The sequence below is a fragment of the Mus caroli genome, chromosome 19 (genome assembly GCF_900094665.2).
Source record: "Mus caroli chromosome 19, CAROLI_EIJ_v1.1, whole genome shotgun sequence".
Lineage (NCBI taxonomy): Eukaryota > Metazoa > Chordata > Mammalia > Rodentia > Muridae > Mus > Mus caroli.
Window position 1 is genome coordinate 53,990,202 of NC_034588.1, and position 18,817 is coordinate 54,009,018.

General features: G+C 46.8%; 1 long non-coding RNA gene across 1 annotated transcript; it reads left to right on the forward strand.

Annotated features, from left to right (window-relative positions):
- Nucleotides 1-1,462: 1,462 nt before the first annotated feature.
- LOC110285271 lies at nucleotides 1,463-12,771 on the forward strand. Its single transcript, XR_002377043.1, has 4 exons — nucleotides 1,463-1,713; nucleotides 8,096-8,295; nucleotides 10,427-10,652; nucleotides 11,696-12,771. It is a non-coding gene; the product is annotated as an uncharacterized LOC110285271 (long non-coding RNA).
- The last annotated feature ends 6,046 nt before the right edge of the window (nucleotides 12,772-18,817 follow it).

An 18,817-nucleotide genomic window follows, 5' to 3' on the forward strand; every position in this document is an offset into this window, starting at 1 on the left:
GCGGGCTTGTGTTCTGCAACATTTTAAAAAAAGATTTATCTACTTATTTTTATGCACATGAATATACTGTAGCTGTCTTCAAACACACCAGAAAAGGGCATCAGATCCCATTAAAGATGGTTGTGAGCCACCATGTGGTTGCTGGGAATTGAACTCAGGGCCTCTGGAAGAGCAGTCAATGCTCTTACCCACTGAGTCATCTCTCCATCCCTCTGTAACCTTTTTTATACCTACCACAACCACCTGACCCCAAGTGGTCCACCCACAATGAGATTGGCTGCCTTCCTGTACATCAATCATTAATCAAGGAACTGCCTCCATCAGATTGGCCCATGGACAAATTGCGGGGCACTTTTTCCATTGAGGTTCCTTCTCAGAAGACTGTAGTTTGTGTCAAGCTGACCACACCTACCCAGCCCTCTGCCCCAGCTGAATAAGCTCACTACTGCCAACACTGTCACAAGTGAGCTTGAGTGTGACCCTGTGCTTCTCAGTGGCAAAGCAGAGTGTGGTCAGATTGGTTCAGCAGGCCAATCTCCTCGACTTCAGAGACCATCACAGTGAACACAGACCACAGGAGTGTCTTAGCTCACTTCCAGAGAGACAGGAAGAGTCTGCTTTTCATTATTGTAGAAAAACAAGGAAATTATCTAGGTCATTGTTCAGAATGTTCAGAGGCCCAGGATCAGGTTGACCCAAGTGATAAAAGTGTAAGAGGATTAGCATAGTGCATGGTTGACCACTTGGTCCCCAGTTGATGGTACTATTTGAAAAATGATTGGAGAGCCTTTAAGAAGTAGAACCTGGCTAGAGGAACTGGGTCACTAAAGGAGTGGTCCTTGATGTTTTATAGCACAATCCTATTTCCGATTTCCTTCTCTTGTCTGCCTGGCTACAGATGCAATGTAACTATCTGTTTCCCAGTCCTGCTGCCAGGTCTACCCTCCTGTTGTTATGTCTACACTCCTGTTGCCATGTCTACACTCCTGTTGTCATGCTTACCCTCCTGTTGTTATGTCTATCCCCCTGCTGCCATGTCTACCCTCCTGTGGTCATGTTTACCCTGCCTGTGTCATGTCTACCTTTCTGTTGCCATATCTACCCCCTGTTGCCATGTCTACCCCCTGTTGCCATGTCTACCCTGCCTGTGTCATGTCTACCCTTCTGTTGCCATGTTTACCCCCTGTTGCCATGTCTACCCTATTGCCATGTCTACACCCTATTGTCATGTCTATCCTCCTGTTGCCATGTCTACCCTCTGTTGTCATGTTTACCCTGCCTGCTGCCATGTCTTTTTGCCATAATTGGCTGCATCACGTTACACTCTGAGTTAAAATAAGCTCTTCTTCCCTTAAGGTGCCTCATAACAAGAGAAGTAACACAGCTCTCGAATGGACATTATAGTTGAATGATGTCACAATGCCAGGAGTCTTTGCAGGGAAGATTTCACTTCTTCAAACAGGAGGTCAGAGAGCTTAGAGGTGGTAGGCACAGATAGATAAAAACTGGCACACAAGACCCAGAGTTCAGATGAGTTAATAATGTCTCCTTTTTATTGTTGTGGAATTGCTATTGTTCAGGTTTTGTTTGCTTGTGTGTTGAAACAGGGGCTTACTATAGAGTTCTGGCTTGTCTAGAACTCATGACATAGACCACACTGGCTTGACTTTCATGTGGTCTTCTTCCTCTGCCTCTGGAGTACAGGGATTACAGGTATGGGCCACTGCTTCCAACAACTCAGTACTCGAGTGAAGCCACAACTGGCCCAAGAACTTTCCAGTATGTTCCACCTCTGAAGATTCACAAAGTTCCACCCCACAATGGGTCCAACTCTCCAACCAACACCCCCACAATGGGTCCAACTTTCCAACCAACACACACACCCTTGTTGGCACAGGAATGGGGGATGCTTGAGAGTCCAAAGCATAGCTCATCCATGGAGTTATGTTGTGAATGCTGATGAAAGCATGTGTGTCCAGGTGAGGTTTCAGGAATGACCAACCTCCTCCTCCTCCTCCTCCTCTTCTCTTCTTCCTCCTCCTCCTCCTCTTCTGGTTCCTCTGCTTCTTCTTCCTCCTCCTCTTCTCCTCTTCTCCTTTTTTTTATTTTTAAGGTTTTTTTTTTTGTTTTGTTTTTAAATAGATTTTATTTATTCTCTGTGTAGCCCTGGCTATTCTGAAACCAGCTTTGTTCAAGGCTGGCCTTGAACTCACAGAGATCTGCCTGCCTCTGCATTCAGAGTGCTGGAACTAAAGGCATGCACCTTCAGTACCTAGCAAGATTGTATTTTTTAGGAACACTTTCATTTGTTTTTCTTTTCTTTTATTAAGACGGGGTCTCTTTGTGCAGCCTTGGCTCTTCTAGAGCTCAGTCGACCAAGCTGACTTCAGAGATCGGACTTCCTCTGTCTCCCAAGTGCTGGGGTTGAGCAAGCAGCAAAATGCCCAGCACGAGGCACAGTACCCAGTACACAGTACCCACACAGTGCCTGGCACGAGGCTGCTTTTACACATACAGAAAAACGTATGAAGACAGCATAGTTTCCTCCACCCATCTCCAGTTACTACAGTTATTACAGCTATTGTTTCTTTATTACAATTACCCAATACTGATACTAACACCCATCCTTTATTGAGAATTTGGGATACCACACATTCAGTGTCTCCTCTGGCTCCTCTCCACTAGGACCAAGTTTCAAGTCACTCTGTTCAGAAAAGCGCAGGGAGCAAAGCGTGGGTTCTTAGAAGTTACAGCTCCGAGTATTGCAGGCCTTGTTCAGCGGCCTGATGTTCGGATGGCTCCTAACAGCGTTTCAGGGTGGGGAACGTCTCTCATCCATGTGACTGGGAGAGTCTCCGCTCAGCCGCCTGCCAGATGACTAATTGAGCGCACGTGAGCTTTTTCCAGGTGGAGCAGCTTTCACGGGGATTGCTTAAATTACAGCAGTATACACAATTACTGTCCAATTACCAGGCTTGGGCTTACATTCCAAGCATTCGGTTTTCCCGGCTAGGTCTCTGGCTTTGAAAAGTACGGCTTTAATCACTCTGATGTTTTAACTTCACTGATCTTTTCTCTGCCATACGTTCTCTTCTGTTGACTGTTTGTCTGTTTCCTAGGTGCTGGTGACCCTCCTGGTTGGTCTCCCACTTTAAGGAACGACTCCCAGTTTCCTGTTGTACCCTCCGTCTCCGGCTGTGATGAGGTCTCTGGAGTGCGGGCTGGTTTTGGCTCTCAGTTTTAGAGGGCCTCAGCCTGTCTAGGTGGGGAAGGAGTGTGGCTGCCTCAGGAGAGGAGTGCCCCGTGTCAATACAGCCTCAGTTTGTCAACTTGTCCAAGTCCAGGAAGCAGACAAAGCCAGCCCAGAGCTTTCAAATGTCTACGCCTGGTGAGCACTTCTGATAGCCAGGCCCAATTCCTAATGGCTCCCTAGCCTTCTCACAAGCTGGGGACTGTGAAGTCAAAACATCCTGTGAGGGACGCTTTGGATTCAGCCCCCAACACCATCAACTTCTTCGTTTCTTTCTCTGTGGGCTTCTGGGAGCATGGTTCGTTACCATGGTTCCCTTTTCTTGTCCACCCTTTTGTTCCTTTACCCGGTAGACTCAGACCTCCTCCCTCCATACTTGAAATTGATCATGGAAAGTAAACGCAAGTCTGAAATACCACGATCTCCTCAGCAGTGCCCTTGGAGGAACCGCCTGTGTGACTGCTTTCCCTTTAAAGGTCGCTTGGTTTTTGTGATGTGAAACAGCTGTGGTGCTCCCTCCATCTTAGCATCCCTCCTCCTCCTCCCTTCCCAGAAACACCCCTGCTTCCCAGCATCTGCCTCACCTCCACGACTTTCTGTGTCATCTTATCCACGCACAAGCCTTTATTACATTATTTCTTCTATATCAATAGCCCTGGTCTTTCTCCTGAGTTCCAGCCTCCCATTTTCAAATGTCCCTAGACGTTTATAATTGAATCTCTCTGCAGAGTGCAATCTGTTCTTCCCTACCACTCTACTCCCCGCAAGCTTAGTTCCTGTCATTGCTCTTGTACCTTTCCTAGGATCTTAGATGTATGACTTAAAAACAAAACAGAACAAACAAACAAACAAACAAAACCCGTTACCCTCTCTTTGTTCCTTACAATCAATCAGTCACTCGAAACTGGACCTGTTACTCCTGGGCAATACCGCTTTATGTCTTTCCCTGCTGTTGTCATTTGCTGTCAGTGTTCACTCTATACCAAATGATAGTCCACTGCTTTTTATCTTTGTTTCTTCCTCCCCCTCCTCCTTCCCTTCCTCTCCCTCCTCCTTCCCCTCATCATCTTCTTCCTTCTCTTCTCCCCCCTCCTCTCCCCCCTCCTCTCCCTCCTCCTCTCTTTCCTCCCCCTCCTCTTTCCCTTCCTCCCCCTCCTGTCACTCTTCCTCCTCTCCTTCCTCCCCCTCCTCCTTACCTTCCTCCTCCCCCTTCTGCCCCTCCTCCCCCTCCTCTTCTCCTTTCCCCCTCCTGCCCCTCCTCCTGTCCTTCCTCCCCCTCCTCCTTCCCTTCTTCCTCTCCCTCCTCCTTCCCTTCCTCCTTCCTTCCCCTCATTTCCCACCTTCTACATCCTTCTCTCCCTCTTCCTCCTTCTTTCTTCCCTCCTTCCTCTTCTTTATCCTCCTCCTCCTCCTCTTCCTCCTCCTTCTCCTCCTCCTCCTTTTTGGTTATGTTACTCTTGCTGTGTCCCTGGTGCATTAGCTCAGCAGTGATACTGGATATGCTTCCTGAACAGTCTGTCTGAATTCCATGTTCCCCTTTCTTAGGAACATTTAGTGACTGCATGTGGCCTGTTGTGTGTTAGCACAGGGCTCTAGAATCCCAAGCTCCAGGGAACCATTTAAAAGCACAAATGCACGTGACCAAGATCGGAAGAAACAGTGTTTTGTTCATTCAGTGAGAGAGTAGAGTTCTGCTTTCAATCCAAGATTCCTTTTTCAGATTTACTTATTTTGTCTGTATGTGATTATTCTGCCTGCACATGTGTATGTGCACCATGTGAATTCCTGGTATCTGTGGAGGCCAGAAGAGGTTTCTGGATCCCTGGAACTGGAGTTATGGATGGTTGTGAGCCGCTCTGTGGGTGCTGCGATTCAGAACCAGGCTCTCTGTAGGAGCATCCTGTGGATGACTTGGCCATTTCACCAAGTCTCCTAACCCATAATAATTTTTTTTGAAGGCAGGGTCTCACTGTGTACCCCACCTGGCCTCAAACTCACAGCCCAACTCATAATTCTTAAAAAAGCAAAATCAAGCTAAACAGAAACCACTCTGAAGAACTATGTTAATCTTAGCCTGACGTTTAATGCCCTCTTTAAACAAACTGTAGCTAAATTTCCTGAATGAACTTCAGTGTGCTGCAAGCTGACTGTAGACAACAGACTGTTTAACCAAGCTAGGCTAGTGACTGGTGGGAATCCAGAATGCCACCCTGTTAGGGCTTGGCTCACATCACCTCTCCCTGATGCATGCCACCAGGCTTCCCTCCCTGAGGTGTGCTCTCTCACTAACTTTAAAGGGCTTGCTCGCACCTCGGCACTTCATCGGGGGCTCCCAAGGGCTTTCCCTGGCTTGAAGGTCCGTGAACTCTGTTGCAGGGTACACTTGTGCAGACTTGTCCAGTTTTATTATCATCTGTATTGTTATCTGTATTTGTAGACTGCTCACAACACTTATGGTGCTTTAAACATCTTCCCATCCCTCATGGCAGCTACCACAGACCGTTCTCTGGAGGACGCGCTGATAGACATCTCTGGAGTGAATAACTTTATGCTCTTTTCCTATGCTCTTGCCCTGAAGGAGTCAGTAAGAGTTCCTGGGGAAGAGGAAGGAAACATACAGCGTGTGTTTGTAATGAGAGAAAGGGTGAGAGGAAACGTAGAAGAAGAGGAGGTTATGAAGACGGCAAGCATGCCTTCCTTGGCACTGTCCAAGGAGGCAGTAGAAACAATGACCTTCACTTTAGACACCAACCCATTAAGGCTTCACAGCATCCTTGGGCTGCTGTGCTACCCTGAACCTCCAGAAGTAAGGGCTGCCAGACAGCTTGGTGTTAAGTGGGAAGGACTGAGGGTGAGAAATAAAGAGGAGGAAGCAGTAGCTGGGACCGAGAGGCCTCACATAAGCTGATGTCTTATGTCAAGCAAGTTTATTAAGAAGAATAGCATCGTAAATACTATTTACAGGGGAGAACAGCCAAGGTCAGCAGAGAGCTAAATAGGCATTGTTGGCAAGGAGGGCACAGGACACCTCAGACACAGCTGCCTCAGGACTGATAACCCTGACCTAGAGGGAAGAATTGGGTCTCTAGAAGCTTCAGCCTTGACTCCTTGGAGGCACTGGCGCCAGCCCCTGGCAGGCCTTGCCGAATCCATTTGTAGACAAGGGCACAGAGCTAGAGTTCCCTTTTATCAGTGCCTCTAAGGACGTCTTGGGTCAGTCTGGCTCCCACACTGTGCCCATTGTGAGGATGGAGAAAGTTGTAGCTGAAACCATGAAGACACAGGCATGTGACAAGGAAGCACAGCACACGCTGCCAGGTACCGATTAGAGGGGTCCCCAGCCTATGTTCTTTCCTCCTTTTATGACTCTCTCTAGAGTAAGATCTTTTCCTGTGCATGGGGCAAACATCTTGATTTTCCTCCGTCCTTAGGACTGTATTATCTCCCTTTAAAGTATCTCTATCTATGCAATAAGACACCCAGTAGGCATTCTTGGAGGCTGTGTGAGTTCCTATTATTGCAACCGCCAGTTTAACATAGAAAATCTACAGATCCCACCAAGAAGTCATGCAAGCATGTTAAGGGTGACTAAGCATGATTATTCCAATCTGTAGAGCCCAGGGCATACAGATGACCCCCTTCGTCAGACATTTTGCTGGCTTGTCAATTTTTCTCATGAAGGGACACCAATGCAGTCATGTTATAATCCCATAAGGTTGGGCTGTGACACGGCCCTTGCTTTTCCCAGGCAGAACGTATAACTGATGGCAAACTATGGTTGAGAAAATGGATATTTTTTGTGACTTTAGTTCTGCATGGAAGCAGCTGACCAGTTTCCATTGCTTTTATGCTGCTCCCTTGCTCTTGGTTGATTTTGAGTAATAGCCTCACTTCTGCAGAGAGGAGATTTTATTTGAAGTCTATTCAGAGATTTGGTTCAACAAACTGGACTATAGGTTTCAGAAAATCTCTTTTGAACCTTCCTATAATAGATTTTCTCATCGGTTATTCCGGGAACACTTCACCCTTCACAGACTAGCACGCATTTGCAGCTCTGTGTGCCCCGTTTGCCCATTTAACCTGCTGTTCAACTTGAGCAACGTTGTTCTAAATTTTTCTAATTAATCTCTCTAAGCCCCACTTTCCCCTCATTATCAGGAAGTCCAATATCTTCTTGACAGCTTCCTTTTCTTTATTCAATCTCCTGTAAAGTATGTTTTTCATAACTAAACACCGTGAAGAGGAAGAACTGGAGGCCGCTGGCATCCACGTTACATTGCTTTGGGAGACTCCTCCACGTGTCTGGGGGCCATTTTGTTTTGGTCCATTTCAACATCACATAGACTGGGGAGCTTAAAAAAAAAAAGCAGTTCATTTTCCACAGTTTTCCAAGTCAGGGATGTAGAGACAGAGGATCCAGGAGATCCGCCACCTGATAAAGGCTGAGTTTTCATAGACTGATGGCTTTTATGTCCTCGTGGAATGTTAATGTGGAAGGGACAGAAAGAAGTCTTCTCTGGATCGTTTCATTTATCAGGCTAAGAATTCCATCCACAGGACTCACTGCCCAAGTTTCCTCTGAGAGGCACCACCTCATAGTGAAATCACCTGCAGGTTCCTTCAGTGCGTGATCTGTGGAGAATAACACCCGTGCTCCCTTTCCACACTGTACGGAACTAGAGAAGGTCCTGTCCTGGGCCACATGCTGTATGAAGACTCACGTCTCCAGGGCTGGGGAAGAACTAAGCACATGGCTAGTTCTAGGCACTCTGGCTGTCCGTTCATCCGTTTGTTTTAGGTGTCTTACCTCAGGGGCTTAGTTTCTCTTCGTGACTGTGGCTCCAGGCTGAGAATCTACCATGGCGAGGACAGCTGGCAGCAGGTCAGAAGAGGACTGAGAGATCATAGAGAAAGAAAACCACAATTAGGCCAGACTACCGACCCTCAAAACCTGCCCCAAGCGATGTGCTGCCAGCAAGACTCCACCTCCTGAAGCTTCCAGAACCTCCCGTAGCAGCACCATCAACAGGAGACCAAGGGTCAAGGTACCGGGCCTCTGGGGGGGGGTACATCTGGCCTCTGGGGGACATGCTCACTGAAGCCACTCAGTGGAGCTCTTCATGTCTAAGCAACCTCAGGCTCACCTCAAGTCTGGGGTATCGTGGTCAGTTTCCTTTACTCCTGGAAGGTTCTTATTCATCTTCCTAAGCTGCTGTAACAAATCCCACAAACTGGGTAGTTTAAGACAGTGTATATTCTCTGTATCCTAGAGAAGTCCAAGTGTTGCGAGGGCCAGGGCCATGCTCCCTGAGAAATGCGTGAGAGACACTGCGTCTTGGTGATTCTCTGGAAAGCCTTGGCATTTCCTATCTTGCAGTATCTCCTCCTTGGCCTCCTCCATCCCATAGTGCCCTACTGTCTTTGTTGGCATTGCCACACTTCTCCTTGTCTCTCCTCTCTTTAGTTTTAGTTTTTATTCATAACCATCCACACACCTCTATAATTCAGCTAGATGCAGAGGAGAATATAGAACCAGAGAGCCACTGCCAGATCATACCATCACAGGGCACTGTGAGCAGATGTGAGGAGGGCGCTCTCAAAACTACAGAAGGTGTGGACTGGCCTGATGGCTGAGATGCACTCAAGTACCAAGTACCAGACCCATCCATGGTCAGTGATGTGGATCAAGTACCAAGTACCAGAGCCATCCGCAGTTGGTGATACAGTTCTTCTTGATGGTCTGGCTGTTCCAAAGCTCTCCACAGCCTCTACAAGGCTCATGCCGCTTTCAGCTTCTTAAGAGACCACAGGCTTGCCATCCTACTCCCAGAGCTATTTGTGTTTGGTGTGGTATTTGCCACGAGGAAGGTTCTAGGACAGTAAGTCCCAGTTCTTATTCTCCAATTTCTCCCCGTAGACTGACTTTCTGCCAGTGGCATCATGGTGTGGGACATTACTGCTCTTGTACATGAATCCTGGAATAATTCTATAAAAAGAGGGACCCTTGTCACCAAACCCTTGTCCTTCAATATCCAGAACAGGAGGGTTTCTTCTGTCTTCAAAACTTTGTCTGCCAATGCTGACAGGGAGACTTGGCTCAGGGTCTTGCCATCACCTGGGACATCAAAGGATAATGTGGGGCTGACCTTGGCTAATAAGTGGCCTGAGTTAATGACAGCAGCTACAGACCTTCTCTCTTTGTCTCGAAAGTAAGCCAGAATGATGGCTTAAAGACACACTCTCCTCCTGTCTTCCCTCACCGTAATGAATTGTATCTTTAATGACTGTATTTCCATAGCAGGTCACACTTTGAGGTGCTGGCAGCTGGGACCTCTAATTGTCTTTTGGGGGAAGACAACTCGATCCACAATGGCCCAATGCTCTCTTGTTGCTATGCATGCCTCATCTCCCCAAAGTTCTTAAACGGAAGCAACGTTTGTACAGGAAAAAATACCTTGTCAGATAACTGTATCTAGAATAATAGGTCCCTACTTGCCTGCATTTTTATTACCCTCAGAACCATCCAATAAACTCATTATCAAGACAAAGATTTTTCTCCATGGAGACCTGTTGTCGGTACAGACAACTTCTGGAAGAAAACAAATAAGCAGGCAACTGTAGCCCTCATCAGGCAGAGGCTCTGCGATTCCCTTATCTCATGCTCTGCTTGCCTGCCCCAGTAGAGCCCAAGGATATTTGCAGGTCTCATGTTTAATTAGGGAAGCTAAAATCAGAGAGGGAAAGTAACCATTCAGGTGGCTCAAACAGTAAGCGGTGGAGTTATGCTTGTGAATATTCATATCTTTGTAGCTCTGACCACAAAAACAGGTGGATTCTACCCATTGACCTAATCAAGATCAAATTTTGGGAAGGCCAGTCTATAAAGTATGTTCAGGTATGATGGAGGAGAGCCAGAGAGTCTCCAGGAAACTGCTAAAAAAAAAAAACTCTAGGAAAGAAGAAATGCAGAGAGACAAATTTTTAGAAGCCAATGCTTTGTTTAAAATGCAGTATTTACCAGGGGCTACCCTCAAGGGGTAATGGTGAGAGCAGTGTTGGATACAGAAAGCATGAAGCTTGCATGAGGCAGTTCAGTAGACTAGCCCCATGGACAGTATATGCCTCTCAAAAGGAGGAGACACCTACTTCTAAGCTTGGCTTTTCTTTATGTCCAAGCCCTACAGCCCAGGTCCTAATGGCTCAAGCATCCTTCTGTATGCTGTGTCATCTCCATCCACCAAGTAGCACTCCGTCAAGGGCCAGCAGCTAGCCCCTGCTTCAGAAGCTGCAAAAAAGGGTGAGCTCTATGAACCACAATCACAAAGGAAATCATTTAATGACCTCAGAGCTATGGTACAGATAAACGAAGTTGTAAGAAAATCAACCCTAAAGAGTACTCCAGGTAGGTGACCTCAAAATGGATTATAAAGAAGTCAGCTCCACTGAGATGAAAGGATGGACCATCTAGAGACTGCCACACCTGGGGATCCATCCTATAATCAGCCTCCAAACATTGACACCATTGCATACACCAGCAAGATTTTGCTGAAAGGACCCTGATATAGCTGTCTCTTGTGAGGCTATTCTTGGGCCTAGCAAACACAGAAGTGGATGCTCACAGTCAGTTATTGGATGGAACACAGGGCCCCCAATGGAGGAGCTAGAGAAAGTATCCAAGGAGCTAAAGGGGTCTGCAATCCTATAGGTGGAACAACAATATGAACTAACCAGTACCCCCGGAGCTCGTGTCTCTAGCTGCATATGTATCGAAAGATGGCCTAGTCGGCCATCACTGGAAAGAGAGGTCCCTTGGTCTTGCAAACTTTATATGCCTCAGTATAGGGGAATGCCAGGGCCAAGAAGTAGGAGTGGGTGGGGGAGGGTATGGGGGACTTTTGGGATAGCATTTGAAATGTAAATGAAGAAAATACCTAATTAAAAAAAAGAAAAAAATCTTTATCTTTAAGAATTAAAAAAAAAAAAGAAGAAGTCAGCTCCAAGTTGAAGTGGGCAAAGATCATATTAAGATCATAGAAAGAACCGCAGCAGCAAAGTGGTTGTGGTAGGGGTGGTGGTGGTGGTATGGGTACCTGGAAAGCTGAAGTGTCCCAGGAAATGTGTACCATAGGACACAGAGAGACTGTAGAAGGGTCAAGTTTGGGTCCCAAGGACCATGATGAGAATGTAAACTTGCTCCAGCCAGATCGAGGAGGAAGGAGACATGGGAACAGGGGGTTGGAGGTTGGGGACAGAACTAGGACTTCGATCCCAGAAAGCATAAAATCTTCATGCTCATAGAAACCATCCAAGACAACTCTCTATCCACCTGAATTTACAGATAGAGACAGAAATCCCCAGTGGCTTGTTCAGGGTCACTTGGATACACTAGGGCAGGAGTTCTGACTAGTGTTCTTTTTATTGAATTGTCTTGTCCCCTCGCTGCAGACAGCCAACACCTGGAAAAGGAGAGGTTTAAAGTCACCTAATTTATCAGCAGCAATAGCGGTACTTCGGATGGCCAGGGCAGCCCTTTTCCTCCAGCCCACAGAGCACGGGTTCTGAGGAATTCTGAGAGCAATGGTACACCTTCATGCCTGTGTTGTGCTGACAGAGTACCTCAGAGCCCCGGCTGGAGCGGCAACTATTGGAAGGTCACTGAGACAGAACAATTGAGGAAAGACTGTGTGCCAGCGTCTGTCTGCATCTGTCTGGGAAGTACTGGGTTCTGGAGGTGGAGGGGGACATGGAAGAGAGTGCAGAGTCTGTGTGGGGGGACAGGCAGGAGGTAGGAGTTCCCAAGAGCAGTCACTACCACAAAAGAGGGAAGCCAGGAAGAGGTTGTAGAAACTGGGTCTCCTGAGTTATCCTGTCCTCCTGAGGAGATTTTTGTTTCTGAGAGACGAGGTCCCACCATGTCACCTACAGCAGCCTTGAAAGCTGTGACTTCTGTCATCAAAAAAGAGAGTTTAAAATCACAGTGAGAGGAAAAGCAGAATCCCTTAGGACAGAGAGAATGAGATTAAGAGATTCTCTGACCAGACAAATGTGAGGGAAGGAGCCTTTGAGCCCTAAAGGAAGGAGGATGCGGGGGAAGGGGACAGGATAGGAGTTGAGGGCAGGATGGTGGATTTGCTAACATGAGATGAGGCAGCATGCAGAGGCCCAGGCTGTGTGCCGTGCCTGTAGCACTGACTTGATTAAGCACCTCCTACCTACCAGGTACTGGGCCAAGTGCCTGAGATGCATGCTATGTTAACCCCCACAGGACCCTTCTAGGCAATCAGTCATTGCCTCTGTTTTACAGGTGGAGGCACAGAGAGGAAAGATGCATTAGTGGCAGAGTTTGTACAAGCAAAGCTGAGCTGGGTGTGGTGCTGTCTGCCTGCACTCTTAGTACTTTGGAAGCTGAAGCAGGAGAGTCACAGGTTCAAGACCGGACTGAACTTCACAGCGAGACCTCGTCTCATAAACAAACAAACAAATGGCAAAGTTAGGATTTGAACGTGGCTTGTCTGCACTCTAAACTTGTAGCCACTGTGCTTTTCATCTTCCTAAGAAGGCACGTGACGAGGAAGAGCTGAAGATGCAGCAATGGCTGGTCCCAAAGTTCTACCTGAGACCAGCTAAAGACTACTTTCTTTTTTTTTTTTTTTTGGTTTTTCGAGACAGGGTTTCTCTTTATAGCTCTGGCTGTCCTGGAGCTCACTCTGTAGACCAGGCTGGCCTCGAACTCAGAAANGCTCACTCTGTAGACCAGGCTGGCCTCGAACTCAGAAATCCGCCTGCCTCTGCCTCCCGAGTGCTGGGATTAAAGGCGTGCGCCACCACGCCCGGCTTTAAAGACTACTTTCTTAAGAGCAGAGCAAAAGGCTGGCGCCATGGCTCAGTGCTCAAGAGCACATGCTGGTCTCGTAAAGGGCTCCGTTCCTAGTACCTATTATCAGGTGGCTCACAACCCCCTATAATTCCAAGACTAGGCGCTTTTATGGCCTCTGGGCAAGTGCTCTCAGAATAAATATACCCTGACACACAACACGTACAGACATAATTTAAATCTTAGGAAAGAATGAAAGAAAAAGAAAAAGAAAAAGAAAGAAAGAAAGAAAGAAGGAAGGGGGGAAAGGAGGGAAAGGAGGGAAAGGAGGGAAAGGAAAGGAAAGGAAAGGAAAGGAAAGGAAAGGAAAGGAAAGGAAAGGAAAGGAAAGGAAAGGAAAGGAAAGGAAAGGAAAGGAAAGGAGGAAAGGAACAGAAAAGAGAAGAGAAAAGAAAAGAAAAGAGAAGAGAAGAGAAGAGAAGAGAAGAGAAGAGAAGAGAAGAGAAGAGAAGAGAAGAGAGAAAGAGATTAAAAAGAGACAGCTTAGTTTTACCTCCAGTTGCTGTGACTAGGAACTTAATGGCTTGGGACACGTTGTTGTAGATACTGTAAGGAAACTCAGAATTAAGATCTCAGATGCAGTGGAGAACCTACCCCAGAGTCACACTCTGACTACCCGGTGTCCTCCAAGTTCAAAGCAAGAAGGGATGGATGGTCACGGTGACCTGCCAGCCCCACAAGGTCCTGTCTTTACTTCATCTTCCTCACTGCCTCTGCTCCAGCCACACCCTGCCCCTTCCTGTGCCCTGAACACACAGCCACCCTCTCTTCATCTAGAACACTTTTCTCCAAACACTGTAGCTCCCCAGTTCCTCCATTAGAGTCTACAGTCTGGTCTTCTCTTCTGTTCCTCTCATCTGTTACTGCCTAAGTCACTCCAAGACTCACTAGGTGCTTGTAGGAATCGTCACATATAACTCTCCCATAGCTACTGGAATTTATAAATAAATAGAGACAGAAATCCTTAATGGATTGATTGTTCTGGATTTTGGATCTCTCATATGTTTGCAGTCAGCTAGTGGCCAGGACTAGAAAATTGGAGCTGGCTACCTGCTGTGTCAGAGCTCATCTATGTGGCCTCTCCTCCCAGGCTAGTTTTCTCCTTGAGCGTTGGCCTCAGGGCTGCAGAGACTTTCAGTGGAGCAAGGCTGAAGTGAGTAGACAAAGTAGCAGCTGTGTTACCTCACCAGACCTCACCTAGACTTTGCAACATAACTTGCATATCCTCTCTTTGAACGACTAGCTGCAAACTCAACTCGGACAGTTCTGAGGGGAGCAAGACCACAACCCACTCCTCAGCTATAAATGGGTAACAACAGTTGGCTTTGTCAGTTCGACACAATGTAGAATTACCCAGGTGGAGAGTCAGTAAGAAAATTTCTGAGTTAGTCGAGACATCTGTCATTATGGTGAGATTATATTGGTTACATTAACTGAGGTGGGAAGAGCCAGTTTGCTGTGGTTTGTACCATTCTCCAGGCAGGGGATCCTGGACTTTGTAAGGGTGAAGGAGGGCTGGGAATAAATAAGAAGGCACATGATCCATTCTCCCCAAGCTCTTGACTGCGGATGAGACTAGCTCCTGCAAATCCTGCCTCCACTTCCCCACAATGGTGGATTTTATCCTGGAGTTGTAAACTAAATATGGTGTTCTGGATAAGAGTGGTCCCGTAGGTTCATATGTTTGTATATTCAGTCCCCAGTAGGTGGAACTGTTTGGGAAGGATTCGGGGGTGTAGTCTTGGAGAAGGTCTGCCACTCACTGGGGATTGGCTTTGAGGTTTTAAAAGCCCATGGCATTCCCAGTTGGTTCTCTCTGCCTTGTGGCTGTTGATCAGATATGCTCCAGTGCCATGCCAGCCTTCCTGATGCCACGCTCCCTGCCACAATGGTCATGGACTCGCCCTCTGAAGCTGTAAGCTCAATAAACTTCCCTGATAAGTTGCCTTATTCATGGTGCCTCTGTGTGGCAACAGAACAGTAGCTAGGACACTGAATTTCACCACAGCAACAGAAACCAAACTATTTCAGCTGTCAGGGTTTCAGGAGGACCTGCGGGAGAGAGAGACCTCAGGAGGTAGAGTCACTGCCAGCACTCTACACTGGAGTGTGGCTGCATCTCTGCTCCACCCCTCAGTGCCTGGATCAGACTCTCTGTCTTGTGTCCTCTGCATCCAAGTGATTTCTTCCCTACTGCTTCCCTAGTGCAGGTCCTGGCACATAGCGGTATTGATACATACTTCTTGCATGAACTCTGACCTTTCACTTTAACTTCCCATCTACCAGAGGTCCCTAAGTTATATCTGAATATAGCCAGTTTACAGTTGAGGGAAATGAGGCTCAGAAAAATTTGTAAGTTACACAGGGCCCCCAGCTGCAGAGTGTAAAATCCATGGTCAGCAGGCATATCTTGCCCTCGCTGGTTTCTCAGGCCACACACCAAGGACTCTAGTCCAGCAGCCATCTCTGCCCCTGCTACTGCCCCAATCCACTGGCAGGCTAAATTCATTTTTTCCTCTTGGTTGCACTCAAGCCCAGAGCAAAGCAATTACACCTTAAATCCCCTGATAGTTGATATTTCAGGGTCTGTTCAGGGTAAGAACCTCGCTAGCTATTTAGATCTGGTTTGCCACAAAAAGGCGGTAAATAAAAGGTTAGGTGGCTTTTAAATGGCAGACTCAAATTTTTGGCTTTTTTTTCCCTTTTGCCTTGCTGCCCTTATAGGCATGTTACCAATATTTATCTCCGTTTCCCCAGGAAACCGTGGAGCTGTGATATTTAAAATAATAAGGCCCCTCCACTGGCCCAGTAAAGATCTTGATTAAAACTCCTGCGTTTGGGGCACAGCCCCTCGCTGCCTGGCTCCATTGGTCTTAATCCCACTTCCTCCAAAGAGGGTCTCCTGTAATACTGTTTGAAGGCTAAAAACTTCAAAGCAGACTTTTAGCCATTTTTTTATCTTGAAAAATATTCAATATTTGTGTAATTAAAGTGAAGTCTTCCCAGAGAAAATGACAACTCAAATAATCTGAAATGTACCTCCAAGAAAAAGGCTGTCAAAATGACATTTAGTTGTATAGTCACACTCTCTCTAAGGCCTTCGCTTCTCACCCTGATTTCTTGTAATCTTTGAAGGTTATGTCATGGCTGACTTCAAGTCACGTTTTAAATTACCATGGCCTCCTTCAGAACGGGTTTGGAGAGCGAGGAAATCTTTCTTTTGCTCTAGATTTTTTTTTCTACTGCAGTGTTGCCGAGGATTTGAAACAACAAAAGCTGAAAGCAAAGGGAGTCGTCCTTGTCCTTGGCTTTCCTGCTAGCTAACATCTTATTTTTTTTTCTTTTGCACTAACAGTTTTTAAATAGCTCTTTAATACCTTCTGTCTCTGTTTTCTTCTTCACTAAATTGTACAGCAGAGGCGACCCATGCCCTCCAACCTAATTGGCAAATCTAAGGGAATTTGTCAACTTCTCATTTTAATTGGATGCTCCCTCTCCAGCCTTGACATCATGCTTCTCGCTCCCCCACCCCCACCCCACTCTGTGCCTCAGCATCCATTTGCCTAGGTTTTCTCCCAAACTGCAGCATAGTTAATCCCCCATGTATGCACCTGTGTATATAAACTGAGGGTTTCAGCACCAGATGTATAAAAACTGACGACGTGGTCATGCCACGTATGGCTGAGGGGAAGGTTTTTTATTGCAGATATGAAGGAGAGTACAGGCAGGGGCATCTGAAAGGGTACAGAGCAAGAAGAGATGCTAGTGAGTGAGCCAGCAGGTGGGCTTGGCCATGGGGGTGGTGAGAGATGAAGACAAAGAGACAAGCAAGAAAGAGGGGTAAAGAAAACCAGGAGAGAACAAGGGAGAGAGGAACACACACACACACACACACACACACACAGAGAGAGAGAGAGAGAGAGAGAGAGTCAGACAGAGACAGAAAGACACAAAGAGACAGGGAGACAGACACAAGGAGACAGAGACAGACAGATACACATACAGAGGCAGACATACAGAGAGACAAGGGGACAGAGACAGACAGACACATACAGAGATAGAGAGACTCAGAGATACAGGGAGACAGAGACAGAAAGAGGCAGAGAGAGACAGAGACAGAGAGAGCATAACTGAAATATCCAGGCTATAAGTAGAAATGAGAAACTGGGGTGGGAGGCGCCGAAGACCTGGAGTTTAGGGTAAGGGGTAGGATGAGAAGACACAGTATGGACTCTGTAATATATAACAGGTACTTGTGATACTAAGGGAGGGAGCCCAGAGGTCAGCATGCATTCTGGTATGCTAATAAGCACCACAGACAGCCATCTGTCCCTTCTGACACTGGCACGGGAAATTGCTTCTTCGCTAGAGAGGAACCAGCTTCACCAGTCCCTGAGGAGAGCTGGCTTTTGTCTAACTCCCACAATTTAGACATGTGGCAGTTTATACACAGGACACTGAGGGAGAAGAGAAAGCTAGAAGCAGATGAGACGCTGGATAAGGCCTCAGGTCTGCGGGGAGAGCACCTAGCTCCTAGAATCCAGAGGGGCTGGAGAACTTGGCTGGACTTTGACCAGTGCAAGGTCCAAGGGTCCAACCCAATGTGTGTTGAGTTTCTCCCAGCAATGACTGTATTTGTTCAGTGATTATTCTCCAGGTGTCACCCGTTTGTTGGGCACAGGGGCTAAAGTTGCTTGCTGGGAAGGAGAGGGAGACAAAGAAAAACAGACATGTTCAAAAGTACTGGAGAACAAAATGGCTCATAGCATCCGTCACTGGTCATGTTTAGCTAGGTGCTCTCTCCACCGTTCTAGATGCTTCTGCTTAGTATGATGCTTTCCCCCACAGTTGGACACACGGATACATTAAGAGAACTGTGCTTCAGTAACTATGTTTTAAAGTGTGTGTGTGTGTGCACTCTTATTCTCTGGTCCATCTCTCCAGCCCCCCCCCCGCCCCCCGAATTTCTTTTACATAGTGCAGCTTAGAGAGATTCAAACCTCGGACCTCTCAGAAGGTTGTCACACAAGATTTTGTCACACAACCCTCTATACTGTTGTACTATACATTTCTTTATCTATATTAAAAAAACCCACTCTTTCTTTCTTCTTCATATATATATGTATATATATATATATATATGAATGAGAGAGAGAGAGAATACCATGAAGATTGAGCTCTGAAATCTAAAATCTGTGGCATATAGTCAAAGCCGAACTTGCCGAATTCATAATCTTGAGCCCTCCCACACATCTCAAAAATTTTAACCCAGAGGGGCTGGAGAGATGGCTCAGTGGTTAAGAGCACCGACTGCTCTTCCGAAGGTCCTGAGTTCAAATCCCAGCAACCACATGGTGGCTCACAACCACCCATAATGAGAGCTGACGCCCTCTTCTGGTGCATCTGAAGACAGCTAGAGTGTACTTAGATATAATAATAAATAAATCTTTAAAAAAAAAAATTTTAACCCAGAAATGTTCCTGTACAAAGGAAAGACAGGGACAAAAAAATTGAACAGAGACGTAAGGAAAGGCCATCCAGAGTCTGCCCCACGTAGGGATCTATCTCACTGGCAGACACCAAACCCAGACATCATTGCTGAAATCAAGAAGCGCTTGCAGTCAGGAGCCTGGCGTGGCTGTCCCCTAAGAGGTTCTACCATAACCTGACCAATGCAGATGCAGATACTCACA